This window comes from Silene latifolia, chromosome 2, assembly GCF_048544455.1.
Source record: "Silene latifolia isolate original U9 population chromosome 2, ASM4854445v1, whole genome shotgun sequence".
In the NCBI taxonomy this organism is placed as follows: domain Eukaryota; kingdom Viridiplantae; phylum Streptophyta; class Magnoliopsida; order Caryophyllales; family Caryophyllaceae; genus Silene; species Silene latifolia.
In genome coordinates this window covers 49,305,404-49,324,568 of record NC_133527.1, presented here as the reverse complement: position 1 = coordinate 49,324,568, position 19,165 = coordinate 49,305,404, and the positions used below count along the sequence as shown (strand labels likewise).

The following is a 19,165-nucleotide window of genomic DNA, read 5'->3' as shown; positions in this document are numbered from 1 at the left end:
GTCATCTTAAACTTATCGAACTCCTCCCTCAACTTACTCCTCACATGTTCTGGTACGAACTCCTTCCTCACAGCCCTACGAAACTCCTCCCAAGGTATAGCAGGTAACCCCTGGTTGGTATATAACTCCTTGGCACTCACTTTCACTGAGTCCCACCACTTGCCAGCTGCCTCCCTCAGATAGAATGCAGCTTGATCCACTCTCATCTCATCAGGACAACGAACTAAATCTAGTATGTTCTCCATCTCCCTCAGCCAACTATCTAGAAGATTAGGCTCCTCAACTCCCTTATACTCCTTCGGATTAAACCTCGCAATATAGAGGCTGACTTTAGCATGGTCAACCTCCTTCTCCTTACTCTTATCCTTGTCTTCATTTACTCTCTTCAGGGTCTCTGTAAGAGCGTCCTGGTGCTCTAACATCTTGACGATGTCGTCCATAGTCATAAGCTCAGCTCTCGCGTACAAGGCATTTCTCTTGGGCGGCATCTCGAAGCTATAGAAGAAAGGGATAAACATAAACACACGTACTAGACCTCAAAACACGAAAACGCGTTGCCCAGCACCTACTCGATCGAGTATCCAAACCCACTCGATCGAGTAACGGGCTACTCGATCGAGTGCCCCCATGTACTCGATCGAGTACCCAAACTCCAGAACCAAACAGACCTTCTGATCTCTAACCCACTCGATCGAGTATCTAGGCTACTCGATCGAGTGACCCCCTACTCGATCGAGTACCCCTAGTTACTCGATCGAGTGCCCCAAAACTCGCACGGACTCAAAATCACCAAAAACCTACCCGATCGAGTCGGTCTCACTCGATCAAGTACCCCAATACGTAAGAGCTACCCGCATGTTATTCGTATACTAACATGCCAACTTTATAAATTCACATGATAACAGAGTAAATATGCTACGCATCTACGCTACTATCGATAAGATCAATTCATCATGCTATTAAAGCCACATTATAAACATCCAACATGTTATCATCTCATTAACATGTTCCACATATCATCTTCTTTCACATGCTCAACTTCCTATTTCAACACCAAACAATCAACACATTTCATCACTTTGTTGCACAAGTTATTAAGCACACACATGACTCAAACACATTTTCCCCCACGTGACCGGTTCAAAATTGTAGGGCGACCCCTTGCGACTTTAGGACGTCTCCCAAGCCTTTGCACTAGCTCCTACAATTTTTACCCCGGGTTCATTTTAATTGACTCCCTATGTTCATTAAGTTCATTGGTTACAGGTTTCAGGATCGTCGCTCTGATACCATTTGTAACACCCCCATACTCCGAGTGCCTTACCGGGACCACTCAGGTATGAAGACATCACCATCTCGGTTGTCCGAGGTATGATAATCAAACAACGGCGATAAAGAAACAACATTATTATTAATCGTTTAATGAATGAATACAATCCTTGAAACCCAAACTGATAGTAAGATACATTATCCAAACTGTCTACTCAAACTGAAATGTAAATAAAAGCTAAACTACAGCGGAAGACTCTATCGTCACGTCGTGGCCATCCCAGCTATCCCGTATCATCTCTATACCTGCTCAATATCTGCTCACCATCCCCGAATGGATCACCGCAGGTTTTCAAAACAACACCGGGGTCAGTACTAATCACACAATCAAAACAGATAACAACAATAAGACAAACAGACAGCCGAACTGCCACACACACACACATCCACCCAACCGTCTCAATCACCGATCGTCCACTTTGGACCAGCCCGCCGATGGGGGACCGCACCGTTCCCACCTAAGCCCCGCTCATCGTACGAGCGATAACCCTGTCCATTAATGTGCACATCCCCTTTCGTGGCGGGTTCCACTAAGGGCGAAACTAGGGCGTGAGATCACTCCCGCAAGTGACCCCACTCAGCCGAGAACGCATCTCGAGAACCATCAACAACACAACCACAATCACAAACACAATTACAATCATCAAATCAATTAACTAACTACAGCACATCACCAATATCCCATTATGGGACTAATACTGAGTAGGAAATCCTACCTGGAAAGCACACAATCAGACGGTATCTACAATTTGTCTCAAAACGCCTCTTCTATGAACTCTCCTCCTAACATATACACATGAATACTACTATTCAATCACTTATTCATAAAAACCCCTAATTACTAAATTAGGGTTTCACTAATCTCAACAAAACGTTATAAAAATTATGCTAGAAGCTTACCCTTGACGCAAGGAATCCAACGACACAAACTACGATGCAAACCGACCGTCGATCTCCGGAATTGTCAAGAACGCGATTAGGAAGAAGGACCAATCGCTTTCTCTCTTAAACAGGTTTTAGGTTTTGGCAAAAGTGTTTTAGAATAAAGACGAATATGTTTATATACCTTAATCGCGTAATTAACAAAACCCGAGAAAAACCCCCGATAAACCGGACACTCGATCGAGTACCCAAGGTACTCGATCGAGTACTTTTCTACTCGATCGAGTGCCCCACTACTCGATCGAGTGCCCAACAGGTCAGAAACTATTTTATTCTGCGACACACCCCTACTCGACAGAGTAAGGGCTACTCGATAGAGTACCCCCAAGACCATAAATACGGAGTATTACAGTGACTTGCAAGCTTTTCAGGAGTTCGGCAAATTTGCCGAACTATTGATTAGCGTCAGTACTCTGCAAACGCCTCGGGAAAGGCATCGTGATGGGTATCTTGAGCCCTTTGTTCCTCTCTTCCAATGTGTCAGCCGGATCAAGCTCTAAATCCTTCGATCGAGACTTCTTTCCTCTCGAACGAGGTCTTTCAGGCGATGTTTCACTCGATCGAGCACTACCAGGCTCTCGATCACGGTCTCCTTTATCAACAGCACTCGATCGAGCAAAAATATCACTCGATCGAGTAGAATCTTCAACAAAATCATTCGATCGAGCAGATTTATTTACTCGATCGAGCTCTTCTTTTTCCTGTTCACTCGATCGAGAAGAAATTCCACTTGATCGAGTCCTTTCTTCAGCATTTTTACTCGATCGACCCCCAGACATTAGTCGATCGAGTACTTTCTTTGTCGTCAGCTCTTTTTCTTCAATAGAACACTGCTCATCAGCAGTAATTACCTTCCTCGGGTCTGATTTCAACAATTCTGGTCCCTCATATGAATGACCTCTCGTCAAATTAATTAAATTTACCATCTCATGTGGATTCTTATCAGCTTGTGACGGTAAATGACCCTGCTTCCTCGTAGATTGGTTCGCGGCTAACTGGGCAACTTAAGTTTCAAGTGACTTGATGGATGCATCTTTCTGTTGGTCACTTAGTTGCCATTGCTTTGTCAAAGACTGCAGCATTGTCTTCAACTCAGATAACTCGCTCACCCCACCTAAGGATGATGCACCTTGATTAGGTGTAGGAAAGGAAAGAGGCTTCTGAAAGCCTTGTTGAGCCTTATGAGGAGGGACATATGGCTGCTGCTACTGCGGAGGAGGGGTAGGATTGAACACATTTTGACTTGTCCACCTCAAATTGGGAAGGACTGCCCCTTGGTTATTATAATAGGAACCCCCTCATTGCCTGTATTGTTGAAAAGCAAGGACCTGTTCCTTCTCTGTAAGACAGACAACAGCAGTGTGACCGTCGTTGCTCCCACACCTCTCACATGTGACGGTCTCCCCTCTAGTAAGCAAATGGACCGTCTGAGGCTCTCCAGCAGAATGCAGCTCCAATTTATCAAAACGAGCATTCATGGCTTCCAGCTGAGCCATGACTGCCTTGTCAACCGCGTGAACTGTTCGAATACCATCTCTCGGGTTCCCATACTCGGCACAATGGGTCGCCATCTCCTCAATAATCGCCCATCCCTTATCATCATCAGTATTCTTTTGAAATCTTCCGTTGGATGAAGCATCAAGTATGGCTCTGTGGTCATCGTACAATCCATTATAGAACTGATTGGATAGAAACCACGGATCAAAACCATGGTGAGGAAGAGACCTCATCAACCTCTTGAACCGGCACCAAGCTTCATAGAATGTTTCATCCGGTGCCTGCTTGAAACTAGTGATCTTGGCCCTCAGCTGATTGGTGCGCTGCAGAGGGAAATATCTCTTATAAAAAGCAAGAGCGAGGGTCTCCCAGTCTGTGATCCCCGTGGCCGCACGGTCCAAATCAGTCAGCCACTCCCTGGCTGAGTCAGTCAAAGAAAAAGGAAATAGCATGTCCTTAATCTTGTCTTGAGTTACCCCCTTTGTGGCGGGGATAGTAGAACAGTAGTCCGTAAAGACCTCCATGTGCTTCCTCGGGTCTTCACCTGCCACACCTCTAAAGAGATTTCTCTCCACCAAATTGATATAGGACGGACGGATGTCGAATGTATTCCCATCCTCAGTCTGGAGATTGAAACCTTTTGGAATAGATGATGCTTTAGGCTCCGAATGACTGGCAATGTTCGACATCTTTACTGGTTGGTTTACAGAACTGAAAGTATCTTCTTCAAAAGACGGGTTTTCTGTAAATAGGAAATGTTGAAGCTCTGGTTAGAAAGTACTCAAGTCTTCCTTTCGTGATTCTCTTTGCAGACGGAGTCTATGCTTGAACAGTCTCTCTGACTCAGAATCAGCTGAAACTAACTCCAACCTATGTGACCTGGGCATACACAATACTGAAAGAAAATGAATAAGAACTGCCTCAAGGAATAAAAATTCCCTGAGACGGATAAAATAAACGAAACAAAAACAGATAGGGCAATTGCCTCCCAGGCAACGGCGCCAAAATTTGACAGGGCTGTCGTATACCTATAAAAAATAACTAACTAAACTAACTATATAGCTAAGGAAGTCAGGTCGATCTCCTCAGGGAGGCAAGATATCTGTAAGAGTCCGTCTATTTGGTCAGAAATTGGGGGGGGGGGGGGGGGGGTTGTAATTGGTTTTCTAAACTAAAATATTTAAAAGGAAGATAAGCAAGGAGAGAGCAATAAAGACAGAAAATGAGAATAAACTATCAATAGATAGGGGACATGTCAGGATTTCGGTTCACTACGGTAGTCCAGTGACTCAACTGTAAACAACTTAGATAAATTACTGCGAGACGGATATGGAAAGGTCCTTCCGGTCCACTTTCTACCCTAGATTCCCACTAACTTAACTTCCGTCCTCGCCAGGGTAGTCTACTGTTCATAGCAGGCCTATTTAGTCAAATCTTCCGATCCAGGATTAAATTTAACCAGATTAAAAGGGTGACTCAGAAGCGTGCACTCAACTAAGTCGGTAAATACAGTAATATTGCTATGGGGACAGAGTCTCACAATTAATTCATCTAACCTATTCACTATATCGTCACATTTCTACCGTAGATCCTCTAATCCTAACATGAAACAAATTAGCTACTCATGCTATTAATATTGTCAAAACTAATAACAAAGAAATAACTAACATTAAACATAATGAAATAATAATTAAATTGCATAAAAGATATTAGGACATAAAATTAAAGGAACAAAACAAGTAATTAAGATGAATAAAATGAAAGATTAACAATAAAAGAGAGTAAGGGATTACAATCGCAAGAATCCGGCGTAAAGAACAACTAAATCCGAGCGAGAAAATTTGAAAGCAAAAGTTACAGTGAAAGGAGAAAAGTAACGCATTGTTTACAGTGAAAGATGAATGATAAGATAATTGATTAGATGCCTAATGACCTAATTACTGTACGTTTAAATAGAAAAATACTAAGTCCATAAGCTAAAAACAAGTTCACGGACTAATTAAAGCCCATGAAAGACAAAACCACTCGATCGAGCAGTTTGAAACAGCTCGATCGAGCACTTCTCCAAGTAATCTACTCGATCGAGTAGAATTGTTACTCGATCGAGTAACCTCTAATTCCAGCACTATTGGATCGAGTAAAATAATGCTCGATCGAACATCCTCAGCCATAGAAACCACTTGATCGACCGATAAATCAACTCGATCGAGTATTCTTCCTCCAAAACAGCTCAAAATCGTGACTGACTGCCTCGTAGACCATGCCTTCACGCATCCCAATGCAAGATCTCACTCTGAAAAATCTCGTCTCCTCAAAATGCATGCAAAAAGGGACGAAAATGGTACGATTCCACTACTTTTACGTTCATTCCTACAAAACGGACAAAACGAACCAAAGTAGCCAATTCGGGGGAAAATGCAATATAAACAGTACGAAAGTACATAGAAATACGTGCTAAAATAGGCTAAAAAGACTATACAAAATGCACGTATCATGTGATTTGGGTTAGGAAGGGTATACATATGTCTGTGTTGCATCAATATGCATATTTCTTGCATTTATAAAAAAACACAAAAAACTGAAAAATTTCAAAAAAAATACAAAACATGTTTTTATTTAGTCCGCATTTAGGTAAAGTCTTGGGTTGAGTCGGAGTGGTTATATAGCAATGATGACATTGCTTTTATACTCTTGCTATCTCGTTTAAGCCTTGCATTATTGTGGCACCTTTATTTTGAAAAATTCATTTGCATAGTCTACAAGTTTTTGATAAATTCTACCAAACGAATAGACTTGACCTAATATGTTGGCAAACTACTTAGACATTCTAAGGTATAGAGGTTTTATAAACCAATGATATTCATGATTGGTTTCCTTTAGGATGTGAGTAGTACTCCTTGCAAGGCATGTAACATTAATTTGCATAAACATGAAATTTGTCTCTTATTGCCTATACAGACTCGGGTTTGTGGTGGTGACACATATGGAGATCGCGACCCTTCCTTTATGTTTTACCCCTATTAGCCTCACATTAGCCAAATTTGCCTTGTTTTGACCCATTTATTCAACTACATTCCTATATGGCCTATCCTTGTCAAGCTAGTCTTGTTGGTAAGTTTTGAAAACCTTGTTGTGGTCATTTTATGAAGAATGCTTTTATGTTGGAAGGATAGTGATGAAAAACCAGTATTGAAAAAGAAATGAGAAAAAAAAAGTGAAAAAAAATGATAAGAAAAATGAAATTGAAAAAAAAAGGATGGAAACCTCTTATTACTCCTATATTAACCTTATTCATTATTTGAAGAGTATTGTTGTGGTTGTGAGATACTTGGCATTGTGCATAATTTTTAATGTTGGGAATAGAAGTGGAATATGTTTATCTTTGGTTATGTTAGGTGCTAGCTTGGCTTTTACCTCCACATATCCAAAATTTTTTGCCCCTTATTGCCCAATTACCCCACCTCACATTTAAATGTAAGTCCTTGGCATGTGTTATGGACCTCGTTTGGTTAAAGTGTATATGTACGGTAGTTAGAGATATCTATCATGTTGGGTTGCATGCATGCTTTTGTAGGTCGTAGTTAGGTGAGTGACTATGTTCCTTCTCTCTTACAAAAATTGTATTCACCCTGTGCTTAAATGAGCGATGAGTGACCCGTGAGAGTCTGACATGGATGGTCTTGCAAGGTCTACATTTTGTTAGTCTTAGGTCATTAATATAACTCGTTTGCATTTGGATTTTTGTGCTATATAGCTTTGGAATTTATTCCTTAGCAAGGGTGTACTATTGCATTAAATTGGTTTAATGAGTCTTTTGTATAGCTAGCTCTGAGCTATATATCGCTCCATAGTCTTCCTTTTATGTCTTGTTTCTATTGCTTGCTGGGGACAAGTAATGGTTTGGTTTGGAGAGGTTTGATGCGTGCCTTTTATATGCATTTATTCCATCTTTTTGCACGCATTTCCATGCATTATTGAGTAGCGTAAGCAACTATTCTCCCTTGTTTTGGCAACTATGGGCCATGTTGTATTTTATGCAGGTTATAGGCTCGAGTATGTGCAAACAAGCTAAAACCCGTCACTAAAGCCTGCAATCTTCGCTTTGGTATGAAATGAGCATGGAAACCATCCTTTTTGGAGTCCTTAGTGAAGTAAGGAAGCTTAACGAGCAAAAGAAAGGCTTCACATTACTAGTGCTTACTTTGAAGAGCCATAACTCTAGTTCTACAAATTATAATCAAGTGATTCAGATTTTAAGTGAAAGCCTATCCTGTTAGCTTTCCAACGCCACCAAAAACGCTCTATTTGCCCAAGTAACGAAGAAATGGCGTCCGTGTGAAGTTCAGTGCGCGTTGCAGGAATCGTGCGATGCAAAAAAGTCGATCGACTGTTCCCCTTGGTCGATCGACTTATCTCCAGTTTAGTCAAAATCTTCTTTATAATTTCGACCCATTACTCCTCTTATTATTTAAGGACTTAGTAAACATTATTAGGTTATCTTTCATGTTGCTTAAACTCTCTTTCACGTTGCTTTTGCTTTCAAGTTTTGGATCTAAAAACTTGTAATCTTTCTCCTTTCATTCGTTAATCAATTAATCTTCGTTCTTCTTTTATTCTTTCTTCTTATTTGTTTTTTTTTATGACGAGGGGGTTAAGTCCCCCCCGAGCCCATGCATTCCCGCACCACTACATGGACCATGTAAGCCACCCCTTCGGGAGCTGCAGTGGCCAAGTGATCATCGCCCCAGCTGGTAGTCGAACCTGTGACCTCTCAACTCCTGCATTTCTGCAAGCTTCAAGGTTTAACCCAGCTACCACTGGACTAACACCACTTGATTTCTGCATTTCTTCTTATTTGTTCTTTTCCTTTCTTTAATCTCGTTTATTGTATGCTTATTAATTCTTATCAATTGTTTATCATGTTTAAATCGAACATCATATTTGTTATTGTTATCATAGACTTAAATATGCGTAGCCAAATTCCCTTTGTTAGGATTTAGGGAAGCCATGGTTATAAGACGATCATAATTAGATTATATGGTTTGGCATTTATATGTCTGTGTTGTTAATTGTAACATTTAATAATGTTTAATTAATTGAGTACACGCAATTGATTATTTGACCTGAGAAACTTTGACCTAGATCGAGAGGTTGGAAGAAGTTAGATCCGCTACAAACAATAGACTAACCTGGAGCAAAGCTAATAGTACTCTAGGGCGAATAACGAACCGAATTTATGCCAATCGTTGACCTTACCTCTGATCGTTGTTGACTGTGGTAAGCCGATATCCTAGCCTATTTCTTCCTATTATTTAAAATCCTTTTTTTACATTTAATTTCTCTTTACTTGCTATAATAGTTAGTAGACAAACCAATCAAACCCCCAAAATTTTGTGACTCAGGAGGACTTAGAATTACAAATAGAACACTTTTGTCTCCCTGTGGATACGATCCTGACTTCCTTTACTGCATTAGATCTTTGATAGGTGTGCGATTTAGCCTGTCAAATCCCATTAGGAGGTATTTATGATGGTTTTAGAGAGAAGGGAAATGATTTGGAGTAAGAAGGAAGAAGAATTAAATGATTTGGTTAAGATAGGATAAGATCCCGAATCAGGTGCTATCGGGTACTGTTTAGTAGTACTCGGTCGAGTGCCACTCACTCGGTCGAGTGCTCATCTACTCGGGTGAGTGTCAGCCACTCGAGCAAGTAAACTCTCTACTCGGTCCATTACAGCCCCACTAGGTTTAGTCTAGGTCACATTTGGTCTAGTGTAGGGTCATCCTTTACTTCCGAGTAGTTCTCCTCCAGTACAGAGGTCTCTTCACGCATCTCAAGGTAGTTTTGTGGGTCCCAAAGTATCCGAGTATTCTAGTTTAATATGAAATTCTATGGGGTGCTGCTAATGTTTATGGGACGACAATTGATGATGACATGCTTATGGACTTGACACTTATTTCTTTAAACCCTAATTCCTAAATTAATTTAATCTCCCAAATTTGGTATTATTTTAGCATATTTAATGAAAATTAAAATTATTACTTGATCGATATGAGAATTAACGTCATTAATTAAGTAATTTGAGTAAGACTTGATTACTTTTTTGAGGAAGAGAAATAGAGAGAGTTTTTTTGTTTAATATTTGGAAGAAGGGTAAGGTATGGAAAAATAATGACAAAATGTCCATGATATAGTAAAACATGTCCATGAAAGAGCAATTACGTACTTTTATTACTTCCCTTGCTACGACTGTTTTACTTTTTTTTGCAGCTATTATTTGTGTATTTCATGGTCCCCGTAGTTACTATGGGAGGTTTTCCTATTATCACTACTATTATTTTTACTTTTACTACTCATATAAGTAATTACTTTTAATCTGTTATATTTATTACTCTCATTATTATTGAAATTATTTAACATAACTACTCATATCAGTAATTACTTTTAATCTGTTATATTTATTACTCTCATTATTATTGAAATTATTTAACATAATTACTTTTGATACTTAATTTTGTTATAATTATATATTTAAATAAAAATATTATATATATTTACACCGCTTCAATAAATTAGTTACTTAATTAGATTAAAGTTGATTTTTATATGAGTTGGTTACTTTATTTTACTAAACTTATGTACCGGTCATTTGTTTACCATTTCTGTAATACCCGGATCTTGTGGGACGCGTACTTAGACCTTGCGACGCATGAGAGGACCTTTAGACCAATAAGAGATCACTCGGGAAGGAATGATAGCCTTACACTAGACCTGGACTAGACCGAGTGGTGTTGCAGCGGATCGAGTGGGTCTACTCGGTCGAGTGAAGGGTACACTCGACCGAGTGAGTCCACTCGACCGAGTGGAGTGCTACTCGGCCGAGTGAGTCCACTAGCGGCACTCGGTCGAGTGTCGCTATTTCCAGAATACGAGATTTAACCCCCTTTCTCCTCTAACCCTAAAATCATTTCCACCTTCCTCCTTATCTCTCCATACTTTCTACCCTCTCTCTAAACCCTCACAAACACCTTCTGCTTGGGATTCAAGCTTGGATTAGAAGATCTACCACCTTCCTCTTCATCTCCTTCATCTAGTAAGTAAGATCTACCCTTTTCTAGTCTTTAAATTCTCACTGTTGGGGGAATTCGTCATGGGTAATTAATTAGTGTCTAGTAGGTGTACTTGGGGTAATTAAGGGGTAATAATAATGGGCTTTGTAGTGTATATTAGTATAGGATGTATTGTGATAGTTATTATGTGATTTGTATAGGACGAGACGGTTCCTTGAGACGGTTTAAGTCGGGTTTCGAGTAGCTTGAAGAGATTGCTAAAAGGTAGGTTAATCCTACTCGGTTTCAATAATGTGATGTCATTTATGTCGATGTTGTAGTTAGTCTTTCATAATTAGGGCATTTGAATTATAACATATTTAGTGGTAATCACATCATTAAGTGGATGATTATGATATGTTGATGATTATGATATATTGGAGTAGTAGTAGTAGTAGTTGTTGTTGTTGTTGTTGTTGTTGTTGTTGTTGTTGTTGTTGTTGTTGTTGTTGTTGTTGTTGTTGTTGTTGTTGTTGTTGTTGTTGTTGTTGTTGTTGTTGTTGTGGAGACATAAGACGGTTGGGAGACCGTCTTAGACTTAAGTCATCTCTTGGAGTTTCCCACTCCAAGAGGGATGTGCACATTAATGGCTTGAGTCACAGAGGGACTCGTGTGGTTGAGATACGACGTCTGGCAGGGGATCCTGTTGGCTTCCGGACCCGGTACGTCTGGGCGTGTCCCGGTGCCTGTTTGTTGTTGTTGGTATGTTTGGGCGTGTCCCAGTACCAGTGTGGTTGTCGGTATGTCTGGGCGTATCCCGATATCATGGTGGTGGTGGCGGTTTGATAGCGTCTCATTCACATTAGTAGTCATGTTGCATGTTCACATTGAGTGGTGTCATCTTTTATTTGTTTATCGAAACTGACGTTTGTTGTGTCTGTGTATTTATCACCTGTCTCTATTAGGGTGGCCTGTGTTGATCCATATGATATCCTTTGATTATATGGGGAGCAAGTTAGGTACAGATTGTTAGATAGTACGCGGGATACGGGACGAGCTTGATGAGTTACGAGACGAGTGTAGCTAGCTAAATGAGTATTGTAGCCATGAGTTGTATATTATTAATTAGTTAATGGTTTCTAATCACTAAACTTGTCATTCATAATAAATGTTTCTTTATTGTAACTTCGATTCACCGCCTCGGGAAACCGAGAAGGTAACATCTCCCAATTACCTTGGCCGGGTAAGAAGGGGGTGTTACAAAGTGGTATCAGAGCGATGATTTTGGAACCTAAACCAATGAACCAAAATGAACCTAGGTGTGTCTAATAAAATGAACCCGACATGAGTACGATAGGAGATCGAGTTTGAATAAGTGGGCACCCTCCTATCAAAACTAGCGCCTATTGTCTCGGTTGGTCACTACGTGGGTGGTTAAAAGTATGGGTGAACGCTATGTGGAAAGTTGTATGGTGGCATGATTGCATGAATGTGTGATTTACATTAATTTCTTGTATGATATAGTACTTGCCATGATACACGAAAGTGTGGAAGTTGAATGTTAGGTTGTTAGGAGTAGTATGCTTATAAATAGTAGTATATGTTGGTATCCGAATGATGACATTGCTTTTTAAATTTTACACTGAGTATTAAATGAATGCATGTTAGTGTATTTGTTTTATATCATTAGTGATTTATGTTGGTAGATTAGTTATTAGTACTACGATAATGTATAAAGATGGTAAAATGGGATGACGTGTGAGCTAACTCGGGTGAGACATCGAAAGTCGGTTGACTTCTGAGCCTTCTCTTTTTGTTGCCGGGATTTCATCGTTCTCGTTTGCTCGAAATTTCCAACCACTCTACCGACTACGAGTTCACACCCGATCGAGTAACTTAGCACTCGACCGAGTGGGCCCTGACACTCAATCGAGTGGACTATTTTCCAGAAGATGGAAACATCCTGGAAAATAGGGCACTCGACCGAGTAAACTCGGCCACTTGACCGAGTGAACTCGCCACTCAACCGAGTGGAGCTGGGATGGGATTTACACGGGTTTGATTCCCTTTTCTTCATTCCTTAGATTCTTCATATCTCATTTTCACCTCATTCAAACAACACCAAAATCTCTCTATAAATAATTCCAAAACTTCATTTTTGTGATTTGCTACTTGGACTAAGTTTTGCACTCAAAATTTCCGTCTCAAATCTCCCCGTAATTAGCAATGTAAGTAGACCGTTCTTATTCTTGTTTTTCCATCTTGAATTGTTAGATCTACACTAATTTGTTTGAGGTTTGTCAATTAATTTCATGCTTTTACTTAATTCATAGTAACAAATAGCTTTCTACATTATTATTGTCGCCGAAAATCAAATTTTATGTCAATTCTACCACCTAAATTTAAGAACACGAAAATGGATACATGAGCTTGTATGTGGATTTTTGGTGCTTGTTGTTGAGTCTAATTGGACAACAAAGGCTTAACCTTTGTTATTATGGGTGGTTTTTTTGTTTGAATATGTGAAAATTTTGCCTTAAAACTTCGTCTAAAATCTTCCAATTTTAGACAAGTCATGCCCAAATTTTGACTTCCTTGAGTAAAAGTTGGTTTAATTGCCTTATAAGACTACCCTTTTATTGGTAATACGATATGTGATCTCAAAATGAATTTTTATCCATCTTGAAATTTGGGCGAAACTCTTGAAAACTTCATAAGTATCCATGAACAACTTTGATTTTGTCTTGAAAATGGTTTGAGAAGTGTTGATAAGTTAAGAATTTGATGGTTATCATTATTACACTAAGAGGTAAATCAAGAAAGTTTCATCTTAAAAATATAAATGAATTTCTCAAAATTTAAAACTCACTAGGTGAAAAACTCCATTTTGATGCTCACTACATGGTCAATTATTAAGTTTGGGGAATTGGGACAGAATTTCATTCGCTTTCAAAGTTAGTCACAAGTCTCATCCTTACTTTTATGTCGTGTTATATGATTTCTTTTGTAGCATGTCAAGAAACACGAGGAGCACCCATGGAAGAAACAACCTTCAACCCCAACCCAAACCGCCGACACCACCCGCCTTTACCCATCAAGGATACCCGCGGTTAGAATTTGAGGAATACCTTCTTAGCCCTCACCAAGAGACGTATGAACGCCACTAGGTGTGTATCAGGGAATGCCTTAGAAGCCTTGGGGATAAAGGTACAACTGCATGATATCTTTAGCGTACTTCGAATGGAGGGATTGTATAAATTAACGAAAATAAGCTACCTCACCCTTACCTTATAATTTTGAGCTCATTCCTCTATAATCCAAAAGACCACATCGTGAGATTTTGACTTAAGAACACCTCCTTTCACCTATCTAGTGATGTCTTTGCGGGGCGGCTAGGTGTAGGAAAAAAAGGACCACCCTTACTCTTGACAAGGTGAGGAAGGAAATGAAAGCCACAAAATACATCAACCTTTACACGGGTAACGGCAATACCGACGTTAGTGCCATGAAAATAAATGATGTGGAACACCCCATTTTGAAAATTTTCTTTCGCCTAATGACCAACCTCCTTTACGGGAGAAAGGACCCTAGTAAACTCAATTCCTCTGAAGTACTACTTCTAAGCTCCTACCTCAATCCATACTATGAGAGGCGTTTTTACTTTAGCCCCGTGTCTATGGTATGGTTAGCATTTGAAAGGATGACCAAGTCTGATAAGTCCTCCTTATATTGTGGCGTTCTAGTGACTAGGCTAGCCAAGAACCTCTTGGGTTATGAACCATGGGTAATTGATAGACCCATGAGTACGGAGGTGCCATACTTCGACATTGCCTACATGTAAGGCATGTTTTGGGTTGTGGATAGGAAAGACAAAAAGGGGTACTCATGGAGGGTGAACACGGACTTATACATCAAGCTTCCCGCAAACGGGAGATTGCCCGAAACCTCTCACTTATGCGAACTAGCCCCACCTCGCCCTCCGGCCCGATCCTACCTCATTCCCGAAAATCTTACTTACACTTTTGATGGTGAAGCGGTACGAGGGGAACCATTCCCACAACTCCTTTCTGATCCTCCTAGGACTTCTCCACATGCTCCATCGTCCTCCTATGTTCCCATGCCCTCGCCGCCCTTTGAGCGCCCTAGACACTCCACTTACATCCCGTCCTCTTCTTTCATGCATGAACCTTCACCACACCATGACCCTCCCCGACACTCCATGCACATGCCGTCAGTGACACCCCCATACTCCAAGTGCCTTACCAGGACCACTTAAAGTATGAGAACGTCACCATCTCGGTTACCCAAGGCAATGATACTCAAATAGACAATAATGAAACGTATTTAACTGATAATAAAGTTTAAGTGATACAAGCCAAACTCCAAAAACTGTTAAAAGTAAATACAAGGTTCTTAAAACTGTCAACTACTAAACAACTACAAAAAGTTCGACACAACGGAAGACTTCTAAAACTTCTACGTGACGACTCATCCCAGCTATCCCATGCGCATTGTCTCATACCTGCTCAATAACTGCTCACCACTCCCGAATGGATCACCACAGTTTTTAAAACATTTAAACGGGGCCAGTACTAATTACACAACAACAATGCCACAATGCCACAAGTACACAAACAGTTTAAACAGCTCAACACATTCCCAGTCTCCATCTCCAATCTGCACACAACTGACTACACACTAAAGCGTGTAGCCCTGCTAGAGTACCCAGCGCAACACGTACTCCTCGCCGCCAGTGGGGGATCGCAGTCGTTCCCACCTAAGCCCCGCCCATCTCCATCGAGCGATAAACCCACGTTCATTAATGTGCAAATCCCTTCTGTGACGGGTTCCACAGAAGGCGAATCAAGGGCGTGAAGCCACTCCCGCAAGTGACTCCACTCAGCCAGGGATGCACCCCGAAGATCAAAGACAAATACATAACCAATCAAGAATATACAACCAACAATCACCAAAACCAATCCAACATTATAATTAATCAACAATCACAAAAACAATTACCAACACATTATGTAGCAAATACTGAGTAAGGAAACCCTACCTGGAACAACAATCACCAGGATTGTCACAATCAGCTAACCAACATCGTCCTTCACTGAAATTACTTCCTATAAAACATACAATCATACAATCACAATCTAACATCAACAATACTCCCCAAAACCCCCAAATTACCCAATTAGGGTTTTAACCAACTTTAACAAAACGTTATAAAAATTATATAAAAAGCTTACCCTTGACATAGGATCACAACGGCATAAAGAACAAGATGATCCGACACTCCTAGCCTTGAGGATTTGTTAACACTGCGAGGAACACACTTATGTAACTTATTTTCTTCTCAAAAGGGGTATTTAGAATGAAAAAAGAGATTAAGAAAGATGACGGAGGCTTTATATACTAATCCCGTATTATTAACAAAACCCGTCAAAATCACCCGTATAACACACTTACTTGATCGAGTAAGTCACTTACTCGATCGAGTGACCCTTACTCGATCGAGTGTCACACGGACTCGATCGAGTACCCATCAGGCAGACTACTGTTTCGTATAAAAACATACTTACTCGACAGAGTAAGTACCACTCGATAGAGTACCCATAGACATAGAAACTCGTAGTATTACACCGTCTTTCATCATACGGTATAACCAACCACGGCCGGCTTAGGTCACCAGTATCCCATGGCGGACCTAGTTGAAAGAGTGAACAACTCCTTGGTTCTAAGAGATGTGCATGAGTTTACCTATAACCAAGAGGTAAGGCCGACCGAAGGCCCTAGTTTTTGGTCCGGGGATGGGGACACTTCCGGAGTATTCAAGGCATATGCTATTCAACCCTCGGATTGGGGGTCACAGAATTCCTCACGGTGACGGACACTTGCTTGGTCCTTCGGCGGGACCACATTATACCACTGGGAGTTTCGTTACATCAAGGTGGAAGCTACCTAGAGAATGTGGGTGATGATTACCAAGGTAATGTGGATAGTTTGTACCGAGAAGAGGTGGGAGGTGTCTCTCACGAGGGTGGGGGCAATGTTTTCTATGGAAGCGGGAGTGGAGGTGAAGCATCTAGTTGGGCATCAGGACTTATGAAGTATCATGTCTGCTATGTCAATGCAATTGTAGAAGACGCGACAATGAACACCTCGAGCGATACAAGGAGTGAAGAGCTTAGTATGCGGAGGGAGGAGTCAGCGGTAAACAACCAAGGAGCCTTGGTTCGGTGGGTGAAGAGGCTTGGCGAGAGGAGGAAGTCATCTTCTTAGTTTTATCTACTCATATAGATGTCGGTTGAGTCGCAAAAAAATTGCTTTTATCGCATTGTAAACTGGGCTATAAGGCCAGAACCTAGTAGATGTTGTGTGGTGGGATGATGGTATGATCACCATTGAGACTCTTTTTGCAAGTATGATCGACCACAAGTAATTTTAGAGACCATGAATGACCTTATTTTGGACTATCAGGTGAGACTCAGCCGAGTGTCGTTTTCACTCGACCGACTGCCCCAATTCACTCGATCGAGTGAACCGAAAACAGACCTTGGAAACTTTTTGTAAAAACCCGCACTCGACCGAGTGACATTCTCACTCGACCGAGTGATATCCCCACTTGACCGAGTAATTCTCCACTCGATCGAGTGGACAGTTTTGACCTTGTTTGGAGGGTTTTGAACCGACATGGATTGGGTACTTCTGTTTTATAACCCGGCCGGGCCCTAGTAGTTGTGTAAGCGTAGAAATAATTAACGAATGAATTTAAATGAGTAATTTACATTGTTATGTGTCGTTTTGTACGTCGTAACATGAAATACGTTTAGTCGATGGGTGAGACCTAACATGCTTAGTAAGGATAATAATAATGCGGTAATCGATAAGCATAAGTGAGAATTTTATGAGTCTTATACACGATCGAATCTTGTGGCAACTAGAGTGAGATGATATGATACGAGGATGGATAAGAATACATGCGTGATCACGTGGTTTATGCACGACATGAATTAGTCGGGAATAAGGAATATGGAAGAGAGTGAATCACAGTAGGCGAGGTACTCGACCGCGTTACGATTCTTATATACGGAGTCATGAAATATACACGTATACCTAGAGTCAAAAACTATGCACAATTCGACTAAGAGTTAGCCATGATAGTGGGAATGAAAGGCGAGCTTGACTTTTACTCGGACCCATGAGCCAAGATCGAGTGAATCAGAGAATCCTTCTTGCGAGAGATCGAGTGGCGAACTTCGGGACGAAGTTCTCTTTTAGGGGGAGTGAATGTAATATTTATGAATAAGAAAGGGAATGAGAACTAGAGAGAGAGACGAGTGAAGGCTTGAGGAAGAGATTGGGAGTGAGGCATGACAAGAATGAGATGGAAGAAATTGTTAAGGAAAAGTGAGGGTGAGACGAACATCAAGGACGAAGTTCATTTTTAAGGAGGGAAAATTATAATACCCGGCTCTTATGGGACCCGTACTTAGACCTTGGGATGCGTGAGAGGACCTTTAGACCGATAAGATATCACTCGGGAGGGAAGGATAACCTTACACTAGACCTGAACTAGACCGAGTGGTGTTGCAGCGGATCTACTCAGTCGAGTGAAGGGTACACTCGACCGAGTGAGTCCACTCGACCGAGTGGAGTGCTACTCGGCCAACTGAGTCCACTCGACCGAGTGGACTCGGCACTCGGTCGAATGTCGCTATTTTCAGAATACGGGATTTAACCTCCTTTCTCCCCTAACCCTAAAATCATTTCCACCTTCCTCCTTATCTCTCCAAACTCTCCCCCTCTCTCTAAACCCTCACAAACACCTTCTACTTGGATTAGAAGATCTACCACCTTCCTCTTCATTTCCTTCATCTAGTAAGTAAAGATCTATCCTTTTCTAGTCTTTAAACCCTAACTTTTGGGGGAATTCGTCATGGGTAATTAATTAGTCACTACGCCAAATCGGACCATCAATAAGGAGCGTATCACAATAGTTTAATGCATTTAATAACGACACTTAGATTACCGTTTTCAAAATATTGGCGGAAACCTAGACCGCGCTAATAAGAATAACGTTTTTCATCGAAAACCGTTCTTATTATAATGTGACAACGGTTGTTTAACAAACCGTTATAAAAAACGTTTAACGGTTTCTATAAACGCATTATATAATCACCCTTATCAACGGTTTTTAGACAACCATTACCAGTTTAAGAAAACATTGTTTCGATACGCTTTACTAAATTAACACTAGCAACGGTTTTTGGTACCCGTTGTTATGTTATAGGTGCGGGTTTGTTGTAACCGTTATCATTTGCTATTATGATATAACGGTTCC

The 19,165-nt window shown here is 40.8% G+C and overlaps 1 non-coding gene across 1 annotated transcript; it reads left to right on the top strand.

The window, feature by feature from the left end:
- Positions 1–3,975: 3,975 nt before the first annotated feature.
- LOC141644978 (small nucleolar RNA R71) lies at positions 3,976–4,081 on the top strand. Its single transcript, XR_012544576.1, has one exon. It is a non-coding gene; the product is annotated as a small nucleolar RNA R71 (small nucleolar RNA).
- Positions 4,082–19,165: the final 15,084 nt, after the last annotated feature.